Raw genomic sequence first — 18,237 nt, forward strand, 5'->3', positions numbered from 1 at the left:
CATATGTACACTTTAACGTGACTCACACTGTATAGTTTGAACTTTTTTTTATATTAATTGTTCTGCGGACCTCTTGTTTGGATCCTGTTTCGTGACAAAATTTTGCTCTGTTTCTAAGTTCGTGAACTCATGTCCCCTATTTCGGGATAAGGTTTTATGCATCCAGTTAGGATATTTTAATAATGATTAAGGGTTTAATAAATTTAAAAACGATAATATAAATTTAGAATAAAATAATTTTGTGAAATTGACGATATTACTTACCTGAAATATTCATAAGAAATAATGTGAGTCTTGCTAGGTAGGTACGTACCTACCCTACGTATAATATTTTGATTTGTTAATTCTAACAATATGTGAAAATATTTATATAACCATTAGAAATTTAGGGGGGGAAACTTACCCCCCCCCCACTTCGTACCCATAAATTTTGATTTGTTATTTCTAGCGATATGTGTAAATATTTATTTAACCATTAGAAATGTGGGGGGTCTTACCCCCCCCCCCCCCCTCTTCGTACCCATAAAATTTTGATTTGTTATTTGTAACGATAAGTATGTGAAAATATTTACACAAGCCATTAGATGCCAGGGGTGGGATTATGGGGAGGAGGGGGGGACTAATCCCCTCCCTTCTCCTCATAATCCCACCCCTGGAGCTGTTTCAAGTAAGGGGAGTCCCCCCCCCTGAAAATAACCCCAGATACGCCAATGACTCATAATAAAAAGTAAGTAATTAATTAAGTTCTTAGGTAGGTAAGTATTAAAAACTAAAAAAATATGTCGATTTCTTTGATGGTATGTGTCATAAAAGTACCTAGCACCATACATTTATAATTATCACGAACTTGGAAAAAAGTAACAATTATACGGTTCCTTGTTTCGTGATACTGATTATTCCAAATTCCCCAAGTAAAATTCATGGATTATTGTCAAAATGTGTCAATTAACTATTATCTATCCCATATACAATACAAATAAACAAAGATAAATAAAATAAATCGAAATAAAACCAAAATTATGCTGGTACAACTTATGCTAATTTATCTTAAAATTGGTCATTTATGTGAACTTCAGACTCGTGTCATATAAATTCTAGTGAACGAAACATATGTCGCAGTCAGATTGTATAATCCGCCGTTTTACATTACAGCTAGGCATTTTGCATTACAGCTCTGTTTTGTAATACGGCGGATTAACGTTTAGCCGGATTGAATACGACTGAATGAAAATCCGCCGGAATGTATTCGGCGCCAAACGTTCTTCAATACGGCTAGCCGTAATGTAAAACAGCGTGTCATTACCCGCCGCTTTGACAGTTTTTAGTTCCTATTTTCAAATCCGTGGCGCTGCCGGACAAAGTGGCTATGGATTCTGGTCTTCGGCGGAATCCTACACAATATTATTAGTGTAAAAATATGAAATCATGGCTGTGCCCGGTGAAGATAATTTTATCTTAAAGAAAAATAACCCAGAAAAAATGACTAAAACTTTATTGTTTTGAGTTACCTGTTCCCTTTGATGATTTTTAATGTCTAAAAAGACTAAAGCCAAATATCTAATTAATTCTTAAAAGTTTAGAAAAGTCTAATTGTTTTGAGTTACTTTTTTTTAGATGGCTATCCCTTGTGATTTATAAATAAGTAAAAAAAAAAATACTGAAGCCAAATATATTATTTAGTATACAGTAACCAAGGTAGTTAATAATTCTTAAAATCTGTCTTATTAAAATTTATTTTCATTTTACATTGTTTTATTTTGTAAGTATGGTCACCCTACAATCTATAGTAGTACGATGTGGCTAAACGTGGGCCGCCGTATTGAAGAACGTATCGCAATGACAATCCGCCTAAACGTTGAACCGCCGTATTACAAAACAGAGCTGTAATGTAAAATGCCTAGTGGTAATGTAAAACGGCGGATTATACAATCCGACTGCGACACATATACCGAATTTAGGTCATGAGAAACTTAAATAAATGCATTATTTGTTTCATAACTTACATTTAAATTATCATAAATAATTATTTAAAAACCAAGCATCAAAGTGTTATCCATAATATCCTTGAATCGGTAGTGTCACGAAATATGCGCCCGTTTTTGTTTCACTGTGCCTCCGAGATCACACATCACGCCATTCCTGAACTCATCAAGCATGTTAAAGATGGCTGCTCGGCGAAGATTGCACCTGGCCACCATGTTGTTTGGCATACTGGATAGTGCAAGGCCTAAGTATCTGTTCAGCAAACTGGAATGGGCCCAAGCTCAGAGTAGATATCCAAAGAGGCTATGCACTCACATATTTGCTACACCCAAACATCGCACAGCAGCTTTTCGCGGATCATTCAGATTTGCGGCGTCCCGGTGCTGGAACGACCTGCCTCCTCCTCTGCGCGCCCTGAAAACAAAATTCACTTTTAAACATCATCTGAGAAAATATTTAATGGAATTGCAAAAGATTGACAATGATGGGTTACTTACCAACGGGTCATGCGCGGCAAGCGTAGGAGACCTATCAGGGCGTCTTGGCGCCGGTAAGCCGCAGTAAAATGATGGACAGAGGCCGTGATCATGATCATAGAGCGCTGGGTTCTTCCAAGGTTGCACCATTCCCATTCCTATTCCCCATTTTCATTCTCGGGGCCCTCCCTGCGCATGAGTGCATCCTATGGGGGAAAGTTAATTAGTATTATTTTTATTAAATTCGATGTAACGAACTAAACTTTATGTAAATGGTTAGCTTTCTCACCAAGTTACTTCGCACTTCATGCCAAAAAACCAAGGCAATGGGTGGAAATCAAAACGCCGGGCACTCCGTTTAGCGTCGTCTTGGGCCTGCTTTATTTTATTTTATTTATTCTGTTCTCTGGCTTGACCTTTGTAGTGTGTAGCTATAAATCACTTTCTTCAAAATCAAAATCAGGAATCAAAGTGGTGAAGTCCAGTTCCAAGGGTGAAATCACGTTTTTGTTGCGTGGCAGCATGTGGTCGTCAATAAATCTTCAACCATTTTCTTTTATTTTTTTTTCTTTTCTCTGTTTTTTTTTTTTTTCCCGTTTCACGCCTTTGAGTTTTGTGGCATTCGCAGGGGAAGTGAAATAGCTTAAGGGTATTTAAATGGTATAATTTATTAAACATTTTTATAAATGTTTTAAAGTTGAAATAATTTATTTTATTTTATGTTTGTCTGGTCGATCTGTGAATTGTGATTGTGTGATTTTTTGTTTTTGTCCTTGCATTGGTGCACACTGGGTTGGCCATAACCATGGCCATGACATTTATCCTGTGGGTCTGGACAAAGTGCACATTATATTTGCAAGTCAGTCCAAAAGCGATCGCTAAGCCTTTTTTTCTATGGATTTTTTGACAAATTCGATTTTTGATTCATTTATAAAAGTGCATTTTGTCTAGGGGGGCTGGCGTCATGAGTCGACTCCAGTGTTGTATTCCTAATTTTTTTATTTTTTTTTATTTTTTGTGTGTATTTTCTCAACATAGCAAAATTGGTGCGGTGAGATAGTGGCGCCCTCTTGTCAATGTCAATGTCTTGTTTAATGTTTTGTTTTTTGTATTTAAAATGTTGGTTGGAGAGGCACCCGCTGAAAACCAGTGTCGGGGCACGCGTGCATGCACGCGTGGCTCGATTAATGCTGAGCGGGCGCCTTTTTGGCACAAAATATTATGCGTGTATAGTTTTAAGTCCCTTTGTTCTGTTTTTGTTTTCTTTTGTGTCAAATAAAGTTTTTCTTATTCTTATTCTTATTCTTATTCTTATTCTTATTCTTAAATAGGGGACACCCGAAAAATAATATGTACGCTATTTCGTGAGTCTATTAATCGCAATTTTAAAGGAATTCTACGTTTTCATATAATTTTTTTCTAAGCCAAATCAATTGTCAAGGAACACATGAAACCACTATTACAAGTTTTATTTAAATGGACGTTCCTTTGCCTTTTTATAAGCTTAAGAAGTTGGAGCGCTAACCTTACGGTGAGAGCAACCTTTGCAAGCCGCACGGATGTTTTTGGCTTTCTGAGAGTTTGAAGCTTCATATTGCTCTCATTTTTGGCGCCACAATGTTGGTACTTGGTTTTTGAGATATCTTAAATAATACCTAGAGTTTTTGTAGTAATGAAGAATTTTTATAAATAATATTCCATTTGCTTATTATTTGAGCTAGAAAAAAAAACTTACGAACTTACGTACTATCACGAACTAGTAGCCGTTTACCTTACTTGTGTGAAGGCACCACTCCTGCTCTTACTTTGAAGAAAATTTTAAAGGTATGATATGTTTATATTAGTTTAGTTCTTTTTGTTTTATACAAGTTAGGATGTACAGTGCAGGCAGATAAATCTGCTATTATCATGTAAAACCGTAACATATACATAATAACAGGTGATTTTCAAGATAATTTGTATCTGCTTTCATTTATGTTATCATGTACCTACACTAAAGTTGGTCATTACAAAAATTCTTACATTTTTAGGTTGGAGATATCCGGATGCCGCACAAGTTGACCGACGAGCACGTGATTCCAGAGAAGATCAAGAAGATGAAGGTGAAGAACTGCACTCAAGTGTAAGAAAATTATTATACAGTGTGAGTCACGTTAAAGTGTACATATGAAAATAGATGAAACTAGACCTATTTTTATCGACAAAAAAGAGGTCAAAAAATTTTTGAGATTTTTTTTAAATTTTTTATCGATTTTTTTTTCTTCCAATTAGTTATTGTAAAGAAAACGTAATAACTTTTAAACTAAGCGGTATATCCTGATAAAATAAAAACAGTAATAATGCTAAATAACAGGCGATACTAAAAAAATACATAAAATACACAAAAAAGGCCAACAAATAATAAAAAATGATACTTTTTGAAAAAAATCTGCTCAAAAATTCGTGTTTTTTTGGTTATTTGATAAATTTCTCCAAAAAATGCCCCTATAACCGGTGGTTTTTATTACTTTGTATTATTCTCTATCGTAGTACCTTCGTAAAACCAAAAATCGCATGTCTCTATCCTTATCACAACGTTTGCAATGATTGTTTGAACTAAGCCTCTCCGGGCGCGCCATTCAACGCTTCGGTAACAACGAAACTGAAAATGGCTCTAGATTTGTAATTTTGATAAAGACAAGTTAGATTTCAAATAAAAACAAAAGATTTCTAAGTAAAATAAGCATTTTAGTTAAAATTAAAATTGTCTCTACCTGTAGCGGAGAATAATGTTGTGGTAAGCCTTTGTTCAAACGATCATAGCAAATGTTGTGATAGGGATAGAGACATGCGATTTTGGGTTTTACAAAGATAATACGATAGAGAATAATACAAAGTAATAAAAACCACCTGTTATAGGGGCATTTTTTTGAGAAATTTATCAAATAACCAAAAAAATACGAATTTTTAAGCAGATTTTTTTCAAAAAGTCTCATTTTTTATTATTTGTTGGCATTTTCTGGGTATTTTATGTATTTTTTTAGTATCGCCTGTTATTTAGCATTATTACTGTTTTTATTTTATCAGGATATACCGCTTAGTTTAAAAGTTATTACGTTTTCTTTACAATAAGTAATAGGAAGAAAAAAAAATCTATAAAAAAATAAAAAAAAATCTCAAAAAATTTTTGACCTCTTTTTTGTCGATAAAAATAGGTCTAGTTTTATCTATTTTCATATGTACACTTTAACGTGACTCACACTGTATTTATTAATAGTATATTATTATTATTTTTACTTAAGTATAATTGCATAGAGATTTATTTGATTTGTATAAAAATAATATTTAAATTAGGAAACGGAAGTTTATAAAATACGGTTGTTGTACTGACTCGTCACGTTGTAGAGTACGAGACACTAGTTAAGAGGAAACTCTGCCCGACTGTGTAAAATATTAGAAAATAATAAAGTTCGGATATTGAATCTGCAATATTTGTTTCTCTGCTTCTGATTCCCTTATACAAGTATTGAGTGAAAAAACTGCTGCAATGCTGAGATACAGCTCCTTTGGTAGGTTTGACAAACGCTCCATAATATTTTTAAGGTTCTTACCGAAAGGGACAATATCAAATACATTTATGATGATGATAATATGATGATACCTTAAGTACCTACTCGAAACCTGTATTCGAGTATTGTGGATCCGAATACAGTCGTCGTCGTCGTCGTTTCAGCCGAATGACGTCCACTGCTGGACAAAGGCCTCCCCCAAGGAATTCCACAAAGACCGGTCTTGCACCGCACGCATCCAGCATTTTTTATATACAGTGTGAGTCACGTTAAAGTGTACATATGAAAATAGATGAAACTAGACCTATTTTTATCGACAAAAAAGAGGTCAAAAAATTTTAGATTTTTTTAAAATTTTTTATAGAATTTTTTTTCTTCCAATTACTTATTGTAAAGAAAACGTAATAACTTTTAAACTAAGCGGTATATCCTGATAAAATAAAAACAGTAATAAGGCTAAATAACAGGCGATACTAAAAAAATACATAAAATACTCAAAAGAGGCCAACAAATAATAAAAAAATATACTTTTTGAAAAAAAAATTGCTTTTAAATTAGTGTTTTTTTGGTTATTTGGTAAATTTCTCCAAAAAATGCCCCTATAACAGGTGGTTTTTATTACTTTGTATTGTTCTCTATCGTATTATCTTTGTAAAACCAAAAATCGCATGTCTCTATCCCTATCACAACGTTTGCAATGATCGTTTGAACTAAGCCTCTCCGGGCGCGCCATTCAACGCTTCGTTAACAACGAAACTGAAAATGGCTCTAGATTTGTAATATCGATGAAGACAAGTTAGATTTCAAATAAAAACAAAAGATTTCGAAGTAAAATAAGCATTTTAGTTAAAATTAAAATTGTCTCTACCTGTAGCGGAGAATAATGTTGTGGCAGGCCTTTGTTCATACGATCATAGCAAATGTTGTGATAGGGATAGAGACATGCGATTTTTGGTTTTACAAAGATAATACGATAGAGTATAATACAAAGTAATAAAAACCACCTGTTATAGGGGCATTTTTTGAAGAAATTTCTTAAATAACCAAAAAAACACGAATTTAAAAGCAAATTTTTTTGAAAAAGTATCATTTTTTATTATTTGTTGGCCTTTTTTTGTGTATTTTATGTATTTTTTTAGTATTGCCTGTTATTTAGCATTATTACTGTTTTTATTTTATCAGGATATACCGCTTAATTTATAAGTTATTACGTTTTCTTTACAATAAGTAATTAAAAGAAAAAAAAATCTATAAAAATTAAAAAAAAAATCTCAAAAAAATTTTGACCTCTTTTTTGTCGATAAAAATAGGTCTAGTTTCATCTATTTTCATATGTACACTTTAACGTGACTCACACTGTATTCGAGAACGTGAGTAGGTACCATCTAGGTGCTTCAGTCAGTACTGTCACAGTCAGACTGACTCAGCACATATCTAAATGGTATAAGCGTCGCCGAACGACACTGACTGTGACTTCTAGTCAGTGTCGGTGGGTTTGGTGTGCAGAATCCTTATGGAGTTTTATAGGCGTTTTTTATTTCTGTTTGAATAAGGAAAGTATCTGAGAGAGAATGTGAAAATGAAATGGTACAGTCGACAGCACATCAAGCTATACATTTTCGTTGCAAAGTCGCCCGTATCGCAACTACGTAAGATACCACAGTGTTTACGTTGACGTGCTGTTGACCGTACATCATGTTCAATATTATAATGGGCAGTTTTATAAGATTGTTTTGTGCGATCTTAATTTTATATAATGTGTATTATAATTATGTACAGTGATTGTTTGACAGGAAACCACGCGGACGGGACACCAGTAAGCAGTACCATGGGGACTACGTCGGAGGCTGTGCTGTTCTTCGACAGGTTTGACAGCGTCAACGGCTCTCGCGGAAACTCCGCTCCTGGCAAGTTGCGGGGACCGGTAAAAGAGGTTGAGGGTGTATCGAAACATGTCGAATTTTGGCAGGAGGCAATTCGAACTTTAAACAATATTTATTTTGTTGAGCCTAATACGAACAACTAAAAATATGTACCGAGCTTAAAGAATTGGATCATCACCCTGAAAAGTTTTATTTCAATTTGGTTTGAAATTAAACTGGAAGGGGTGCATTTATTTTATCCTCGAAATTTAAACCAAGATCCACTCGAGAATTTTTTTGGTCGTATAAGAGCTTTAAATCACAGAAACAACAGTCCCAGTCCCTACATCTTTCAAACTTCATTTAAATCGTTGTTAATTACAAACCTTTTGGGCCCTCAGTCTCGCAATACTAATTGTGAATCAGATGTAGGAGAAACCCTTGTCGACGGTTTTTTTTTAATGGATAATAATACTCCCGAACCCGAAAGGGTTCTTATTTCAGACGGCCCCTCTACGAGCACTCCAGTCTCAACTCCCCACGAACTTGCTGAACCAGGGGAAGCGATTCCATTGCTTCAGCAAGTTCGCACAGAAAAGCTGAACGTTCATTCGTCAGCTTTTACAGCCGGCTATGTAGCTAGAAGACTAAAAACTATTTTTAAATGCCAGGCCTGCAATGACACATTAGTGACTAAAGAAATTTCTCTAATCCACTCATGGATTACCCACAGAGAGCGTAGTTTGTTGAAAGGCAAAAGCCTTCAATATCCTACTCCAAAATTTGTACAAATCTTTCGCGATTTAGTGAAACATATCAATAGTTATTTGGATCTTTTTGCACACAGACCAGACGTAGTAAAAAATATTCGCACTCATTTTTCAAATTCCGTTTTCATCGACTCCATGGGCTGCACCCAGCACCGTACTCAATTATTTGACCAGTTTATTACTATTGTTTGTAGAGTGCAAATTAATAATTGGTGCAATAGTATTAATAAAATTCTTCGCGGATCTTTTATGTCGAAACTGCCAAATCGTTTAAAATCAACTATGCAGGCCATGGCACTTCAAAAGTATAAGTCTTCTAGGCTGAAGAAAAAAGTAAATGTTAGTTATGGTTAATGTTTTTTTTTTTTCAGGGTCTGGTTAGCGTTGGTCCAGTGCGGTCGGATGGGAGCGATGAAGCGGCTGCGAAGTCGCTTCACCGCTCCCATTGTTGATTTATACTTGTAATTACTTAACATTTATTAATATGGGTGATATTGTTTCAGGTGGGCGGAGGAAATGTCAAGTAATGTCATCACTGAAAAAAATTATTATTTGACAATTCCTCTACTCTCGGTATCTGTCCGGTACCGGGTTTGGCGAATGGCTTAGGGAGTAGCGCAGGTAATATTGTTATGTTAATTTGGAATGATGTATTTTGTTATTATTTAATTTGAATTTTTTGAATGATTAATTTATGGTTTTTATTATTATTTTTTTCTTCTAATTTCTTTCTTTTTTTTGTATAGCGCTGCAAAAGGCACCCACTGAAAATCAGTGTCTTGGCAGTCACACTGTCAAGATATTACTGAGTGGGTGACCTTTTTTGGCAACTTAGTTATTATTTTTTTGTGTGTCTATGTTGCCTGAATTTGTTGTTGCCAAAATAAAGTTATTTTCTTTCTTTCTTCTTTCTTTCTTTCAGGTCGTAACAATCCCCTAAGCAAGGCCAGTGGACTATCCTTCACGAGGCTGCCGCCTGTTATTGGCCAACTACCTTCAGTAATTGGTATAAATGAAACCTCGGGCCGGCCTCCTAAAATCTTTACCCTATCCTATCCATTTCTTTCCCTACCCATTACTGTATAGCCGACCCGTGGCGGCGCATAACCACACCAGGCTCACATTAGCCTTGGGGCACTAAATACCCCCTAAAAGTTGTACCACACTTCACCAAGGTTTAAAATTCTAATTAGGCTTAACATTTCATTATACGAGTAATATTATTTCAGATTTATACTTTCTTTTACTTAAGATTTTTGTTATTTTTGCCTCAGTAATGTAATTGTGTAGGTAAGTTTCATTGTTATAAAGACTATAATTTTACATAGAATACGTTTAGTTAAAGAAAATCGTAGTTGTTTTGTAAACAAATCTTACTAATATCATAAATGCAAAAGTTTGTAAGGATGTATGTTTGTTACTCTTCTTATTACTGTTCTTTCACACAAAAACTACTGAACTGATTTTGATAAAACTTTACAGTGTTATTGTTTTTACATCAGAATAACATATCAGGCTAACATAATTATAATGATTTATGTGACAAATTTATAAATGTATAAGATACAATTTCCAAACTGGATTGTTAGATCTGGACCAGAGTTTCTTATAAACATGTATATGTTACGGGATAAATTGAAAATTATTAATAATAACCGGTTATTATGAATAATTACCGACAGTCGCGGTAAAAGTGATAAATTAATCACATTTAACAGTGATTATTTAATAATTCAACCTTAGTACTAACAAATATCATAAAAGAGAACAACATCTTGTGTACGTGCTCGTGTACAGCCAATTTAAACTTTTGAACGTTTTGATATCATATATTAATATAATTTGGCATAATGAGTTTGGAATGTTTCTTGCATAATATTACTTTTCCATGATGCCTATAACATAAAGTTTTGATTTAAAGTGAAAAATAGGTTAAGGTGCGGCGGGGGTGGCCCTTGGGCCACCCCTAAGCCGCCTATTTAGTTTTATACACACATAAATGACCTCATATTAATCACATTTACCAAATCATGCGGTAATTATTCATAATAACCGGCGATTATTCATAATTTTCACATTTATCACTTTGACCGTAACATATATACAGTAAAATTAATGGCTGTGTAGTGTAGCGTAATTAGAGAAAATCATATTTTTATTATAAACAATTTATTAATTATTAAGACTGCGCCAATAGAAACAAATTTTGTAAACACAGTCCCCCTTTATTTTTGTAATAAGGGGATTTATTTTTCTTGAAATACCCGCAGTAGATTATTCTGTATAGTTTTACTAGGGTTAAAGACATTTATTGGTTCTGTCGAGTTTAGCGGATGATTTTTTATTCCATTATTATTTTGTTATTTTCCTTACGGAATAAGAAATCATTCGGTTAAGGTATATTAACTTCGAACGTGTAGATAATTCCTTAGGATGTACAAACTATGTTTAGTATACCTACTTCAGACTCAAGTGCTCAAAAGATAGGACTACCTTTGTAATTGTAATCTTGTCGATAAAGTTGTGTGCATTTTTTTTTAAATTGTATTTTTATGTTTTTTTTAATTGTATTTTTATGAAATAAATTTTAAATAAAACTTATTTTTGATTTTTTATTTCTTTAATTAATTTGAATTTTGAAATAAGAATGCACGCGTACCGTTACTGGTGCGATAACGTTACTCGTTATAAAATATATTAATATCGGTACTACTGCAACGTCTCGTTATTAAAAAGTTACGACCATTTTTTTTTCTTTTAGCGCTACCCAATGGAAAGCCATAGATGCCGGAACTTTTACTATGAACGGACCAATCATAGGGCCGTTTCCTATCTGTCCCTGTCTCATCTGTGCATTAAAGCAATAAAATCTTTTGTAGGAATTATTTCCGATTTAAAATCTAATTCTACTGGCCTATATCCTATTTTAGCTCTTTTTACTAATAAACTCTTAAAATACATAACATGTTTATTTTAACCTTTGGGAATGCAATTATAAACAAAAACCCAACTGAAATTAAACATTTTACTCGAAATAAAATCGTATTCTTAACAAAATTAAAAAATAATCAACTATTAACAAAGTATCTAAGTAGGTCTATAAAAACAATTCGATTGAAATTAACGCTCCTCTGTCTGTGGGTTTGCTAGTCACTCAGATTCTTTCATCACTGGCACCCGGAGTGCTGCAGACGAAGACGGTTCTGGAATTGTCAAGCCACTTGCATCAACTTCGTCTTTGTGGAGCCAAACAAATGAAAAATGACGACCAGACTATAATACAAACGAAGGATTCCCCGTAAAACGTAAACGAAAAGGGTTGCAAATTTGGGAGTTTTAACCCATTTAGACCGATAATTATTTTTGTAATTAAAAATTGATTTTTCAGCAAAAACTTACAAAGGGGAGCCTAAAAATCATGAAAAAAATATTTAAAAAAATATTCCATAAATAGGGGGCCGTGGGGAGCCCGTACCATATAGGGTACAGTAGGTCTATAAGCAAACAAAACATAGTCGTTGTTCAAAGAAGGTTTTTATTTATTTTTGTATGATATAAAATAAAAATAAAATCACATAATCACTAGTATCACACATGGCATATTTTGTAAGACGTTTTCTGTGATACTAACTACATTTGGTTCTTTTTTCCTACCTTCTCCGAAGTTAGTGAGGATAGCTGAAGAAGACCTGGCTTCTTCTGATTTGTTACGTTTAGTGCTATCCATAATCGCATTTAGCAACACGACGATGGAAATTTAGCAAATCCATCGAAGAAAACTCTGAGGGTAATTATTTACATTAACACTATCTTTATCGCCTAAATCTTCGTCAGTCTGATCATCATTGGCGGTCATCTGACAAGATAGCAGTAGATAAATACCAACATTGCTTTATTTTTGCTGAAATTATCAAATTTTTCATGAGTTATGGCAATATAGTGAAGCATCAATAGCCTAAAACAAATAAAAATAATAGAAATAAAAAAATATTTTTTCGCATGATGTGCTCATGCATAGACCTACTGTACCTTATACGGTACACCTATTTTAGACTGGAATAAACCCTATAAAAATAATCTCAATAATATTTTTTTTGTAGTCATGTTATCTATTGTACTCTATTTTTTAAATAAAATTCATAAATAACATAATTTACCATGAATAATAAGAAATTATACCTTCTTAAATACATTGTAAATATTTTTTTTGTTTTCTGTCGAGGAATTTTATAAATATTTCCAAAACCACTTGTTGAAACATATTTTTAAATATTTTTATGTAAAATAATCACTTTAAGCTTACTGTCACAATCATTTTTACAAATTAACAACAGTTTGGTTCTTCAAAATATTTTCATAAAGGTACCGTACCACATAGGGTACGGTAGGGCTAAATGGGTTAATTCCCTAAATTTTTGTTAAAATTTAAACAATGTTACGTAACGTCTTGTAAGAATGTCCCTGTAACGCATCGTAATGTTTTACGAGAAAATTGCGTTACGTAATACTTGAATGCTCCCTGAGGGAATTTTAAACTATAGGTTGGTAAAATAAGAAATTCACACAATTTTATTATTATTCGTTTATTGTTCTTTCAGGTCACACATGTTTTATTACATTCATAATAGTTTCATTAATCATTAAAAATAACAATTTTTTTTACATTTCACTCGTAGTACGCGTATTGTACTATTTTATTACAATCTTTAACAATCGCACATAATTTTATAATAATAATAATAAAACGTAACTCACTTGGCATGAGCCCGTGAGTTATGGTTAAAACCGAAGACCATAGGGACTTCGAGTAAAAATAAAGAAAACATAAATATAATAATAAATCTTTATTTCGTTACCAGAGGTTTGCTTATAATTAATAGTAATCGATGTCTCCTTTTACGCTTAAAGAAGCCCGTGCCAGTACCTCTAGCATGAATAACTTTCGTCTTTGAATCGTTTGCGTATTCGACAAAACTCGATACTCAACCTTCAAATTAAATGATAACGTGACAATTTTGATTCTCTAATAAGTTTCGTGCAACCTTTTCTCATACTAAGTTCACTTTACGACACGTTTACAAGGGCGCGGTCGTAGTTTTCGTACTAAATCTTTTGATAACGATTCGAATACGCAAACGATTTGAACTCAAAGTTTTTCGTGCTAGCCGTACTGGAGACATCGCTCTTCTTTAGAATATTATGTGTGCACCACCTGACTGTGGCGTGTAGCATATGCTCCAATGTCAAAATGTAAAGGTGCAGAGGACGGGAGACGTAGTAATACACCGAGGTCTGGGCAATGACTGGTTTATTGTAGAAACATTTGACAGTTAAATTTAAATTGATTTCAGTATACCCACAACCCCTTTCTTTACGAAACAATAAACAAAATAAATAATTAAGTAAACAGGAGTAACATGCATTAAATTAAAGTTGTAGCTAAATCTCATCCCATCTATTCCCCAGAATATTTTCTTGCTACGATCACTTTATTTATTAAGATTATTTAACAATATTATATTAATAAAGTACAATTCTATTAAGTAAATAAAATAAAATGAAAACATATTCGAGACATTTTTTACATTGTCAAAAATGCTGAATGTTATATTTTATACTTAGTCTAATTAAATTTATTACATAATTAATTACCAAGAGTAACTTTTCTGTTATCAATATTTTCACAATATTGTCAAAATTTATTATTCAACATTAAATGATTCAATTTATTATTTCATCAATTTCATTTCATCTTAACAGTACATTTTTCATCATAACATTATATTATTAAATATACATTTCATACATTCCAAATTCAAATAAAAATTCATTTCATTCATTCAAAATTAAATCAAAAATACATTTCATTAATTTAATATACAGTAATATAGTTATTTATTCAGAAATACATAATCATATCATATCATGGCTAAATTCATATTCATCATATCAAAAAACTTATCACATTACAAAATACTTAATTGAGATTGTAGTAGGCTAAGTGAACATTAATGCCCATTAATAAGTTAATATTTTAACAACAATATTATGTTAACCACATATCTCATGTAATATTACATTATTAACTTGCATGCATCATTAACGTTAAAAATAAATAAAACAAAATTATTCTATGTTACGTACGCGTACGGGATGATATTGTTGGAGCCGGGTAGCCCCACCGATCAGGAGGCCTCACTGTCCTGCCATAACGAGTTACATGATTAATATCATCATTTGTGATATTTGTACGTTGCTCTGGAACACTGGAGCTGTAAGTATTTAAACTTTCGGGTGTAAGAAAATCGTCATAACAATAGCTATCCATATAAGTATGCCTATTCAACCTAGAATTATCCAATATTAAATGCCTACGATTGCGACGTAAAATTTTACCAGAACTTAATCTTATTGTGTATGACCTTGGTTCAATTTTGTTAACAATTGTTCCATTAACCCATTTTTTATCAATTCTAACTTTAACGTTGTCGTTAACTTTTAGTGTTTTCAAGTTTCGACAACCCCTATCAAAATACTTTTGCTGTGTAGGGGAGAGGGGGGCAGCTTTGAACAATTTTCATACTTTATTAAATATCTTCCAAACTTGAACGATTTCATTAATTTTTTCTTCCTAGATAGAGGTCATGGTTATCACACAACAAAATAATGATGTTCTTCTTAATTATTCATGAACGCTTATTAAGATATTTAGATTTTTGCACAGACCTGTAAACGTTCAAAACTGCCCCGTAGTCGGGGCAGCCTTGAACACGCCTGGGGCAGTTTTGAATTAGTATTTTTTTCAATGAAATAAAACTGAATATTTATGAATGTGTATTTTTAAAATAATTAATAAACAAAATTTTAAATGATCAGTGTCATTTGGGATCAATTTAACATGTTTATTTTATTTTACATCACTCTGTACAAAGTAACACAAAACTTAGGGATATTATTAAAAAAAAGTAAATATAAGATATATCAATTAACTAAATAATAATAAACTTTCTGTTTAATGACACATCAAAGAAAAAACTGCATAATTTAAAAAATATCAATCAACTACTAAAACTAGCTTTTGCCCGGACTTCACCCAGCTTGAAATTTTATCTGTCACAGTAAAGTAATCTGCTTATTTTTTATGTAAAAACCTTCTACGAAGTATTAGAAAACTTAAGGTTTCATAATACCACTTAAAAAAGAAAATTTATAAAGTTCAAAGGTGCCCCAACCATTTCGTTCAAAGCTGCCCCATGGGTATATTTCCAGAAAAAAACATAAATTTAATAACGGAACATACTTTTATATCGCAATTTCTTATCAAATCTTCATTGAAACTATTTAAACTTCCATATAGTAAACAAACCACTCACTATTTTATAAAACTACGTCCACAAAAACCTTAGAACCAAAATAAAAAAGTGCGAAATTGGCAGTCAAAAACAAAAAACCACTTTTGCCGGTTAACCTACAGTTAGATATTAAAAATTAGATGTGACGGCTATGCGCATCTGTGCTGGCCTCAGATCATAGAAGGGAATAGATGTGAAACGGGGGCGTGGCGCGTGTCTCCGCGATATGCCCAGAAACGAACATCGCCCGCGACGCCAGGTTAGTCGCGATTCAGTCGTACTGAGGAAATGTTCTCCGATATTGTTGGATAATGCGCCGTAACGTGCAATAACATAAGTGAAACGAAGAACTACAGGAACAATGAAGTCATTTACCACATGTAAGTATTGCAAATCCATTGGTATTTTGCTTATAAATAAAAAAAACTAAACATTTTTACGAACGAATTCAGTGCCGTGACATTTACTGCGATATCGAAATTAGTGGTGATAAAAATTCAAACACGTTGTACATTGACGATTTAGTTAGCAACCACTTTATGTCATGCGTAACTACTGCGCAATGTATTTTATTTCTTCTGATATCCACTGACGCGTGAAAATACACAGTACGGCCGCATGTGCCGGTCGTAACATAGTGCAGGGCTCGTGTTCTAATACGGTTTCCTATTATCGATAAATAGAAGTAAATTATTATTTTCTATTTTCTAATTTTGAATGAAAAAATCATGAGTTGCTTGCGATTTTTAAGTTTTTACAAAAACAATAACAATAGTAGAAGGGATTAGTAACTGTCAACTATGTAATTACTATAAGAGCTAGTTGAAAGCCTAATATAGGCATTATTTTTGATAAACATAGGCGGTACTAATTTCGCCATAATTAAAAAGTTAATGCGCGATAGTAGTTAATAATAATTACAGTGATCCTGTTATTATTATTAAAGTAAATAATAATATATTACCAATATTGTAAATACTGGTAAAAATCGCAAGTACCTACTTAACCCATGACTTTTCATACAAACTTTGTCAGTCTATAACTTCTATACTCCATCGATAACGACATTGAGCTTTGGTTGGGGTAAATTAATATAAGGTAACTTCATTTAGTCCCAATAATTGATTCTGAGTTTTTCGTCCATACAAAATGGAACTGACTCCTTTATGCAAAAATCGTTAAAGAACATAATAATAACGTATAATAATAAAAAGGTTTTCATACAAGCATTTTTTAAACCAATTTCGAGCCTTGCCCCCAGGATTTAAAGTATCGATATCTTATCGACTCCATTTTATCTTTCTTCTCTCTAATTGCTTTTTTCAAAGTGTGCGTCACGTCACGCGGCCATTGATTGGCCATAAGGCACGCCTTCTGGCCAATCACAGCACTTTTAAGCCGGTTGCACATGTTGTCGTAGACTCTCAGTCGCTTTGTTTTTACACAGTTGAATGTGTGTGTGGGAGCTGTGGTGGGGGAAATGTGGGGACACTGGTTCTCGTTGTAGTTACGCGCGACTTCATATCTATTCTCTTTCCATGATCTGAGGTGCTGGCAATATAAATTATGATTTATACCATTGTAGCAGAAACCAGTGATTTTTAAATTCATTTGTTCTAAGCTGCCCCTGTCCAAAGCTGCCCCCCTCTCCCCTAATTTGTCTGTTTTTTAGCTCATTTTGAACATGTTTTTTATTCGGTATTTTGGGTTCCAATAATTTTGGCTGACATGGGAGAATACTGCGAAGTTTTCGATTATTCAACAACTCCGAGGGTGATGGTAATTTCGATACCTCTGGGCTCAAAGGTCGTAAAGGACAAAATACCGAAAATGAGTTATTTATACAGTTTTACTTAGAATTTAATTCTCTATCGATCTGTATATTTAGTTTGTCGAAATTCCCAAAAAAAGTGCCTTTACGACCCATCATATTTGATAAGCTAAACAGAATTCATCGTGAAAATTGGGATGTAAATAACATTTGTTTTTTTAGTTCAGTTACCATGGTAGTAAAGAACAAGTAAACACAAATTTTTGGGCGTATAATGTACATGTAGTATATCTATTGTCCTATACAACCTTACATTTTCATACCCAAGTCTAAATAATTTGTCCTTTACGCCCTTAGATTATCTAAACAAATATTTTAAAAATCTACACAGTGAGGATATTAAAATAACTGTGAAGCTAAATTTTAAAGACGTTTCTTATAGTAATTAAGAATGTGCGTTAGGAACAAACGAAAT

At 33.0% G+C, this 18,237-nt stretch overlaps 2 long non-coding RNA genes across 2 annotated transcripts in view; one reads left to right on the forward strand and one right to left on the reverse strand.

Annotated features, from left to right (window-relative positions):
• Positions 1–18,237, forward strand: part of LOC135085510 (uncharacterized) — a 302,780-nt gene that overhangs the window by 72,183 nt on the left and 212,360 nt on the right. The gene's annotated exons all lie outside the window — the stretch shown is intronic.
• LOC135085412 (uncharacterized) lies at positions 2,102–3,603 on the reverse strand. The gene is made up of 3 exons (XR_010260107.1): positions 2,749–3,603; positions 2,481–2,665; positions 2,102–2,397 (listed from the first exon to the last, which is right to left on the reverse strand). It is a non-coding gene; the product is annotated as an uncharacterized LOC135085412 (long non-coding RNA).

The sequence above is a fragment of the Ostrinia nubilalis genome, chromosome 28, assembly GCF_963855985.1.
Source record: "Ostrinia nubilalis chromosome 28, ilOstNubi1.1, whole genome shotgun sequence".
NCBI classification, from domain to species: domain Eukaryota; kingdom Metazoa; phylum Arthropoda; class Insecta; order Lepidoptera; family Crambidae; genus Ostrinia; species Ostrinia nubilalis.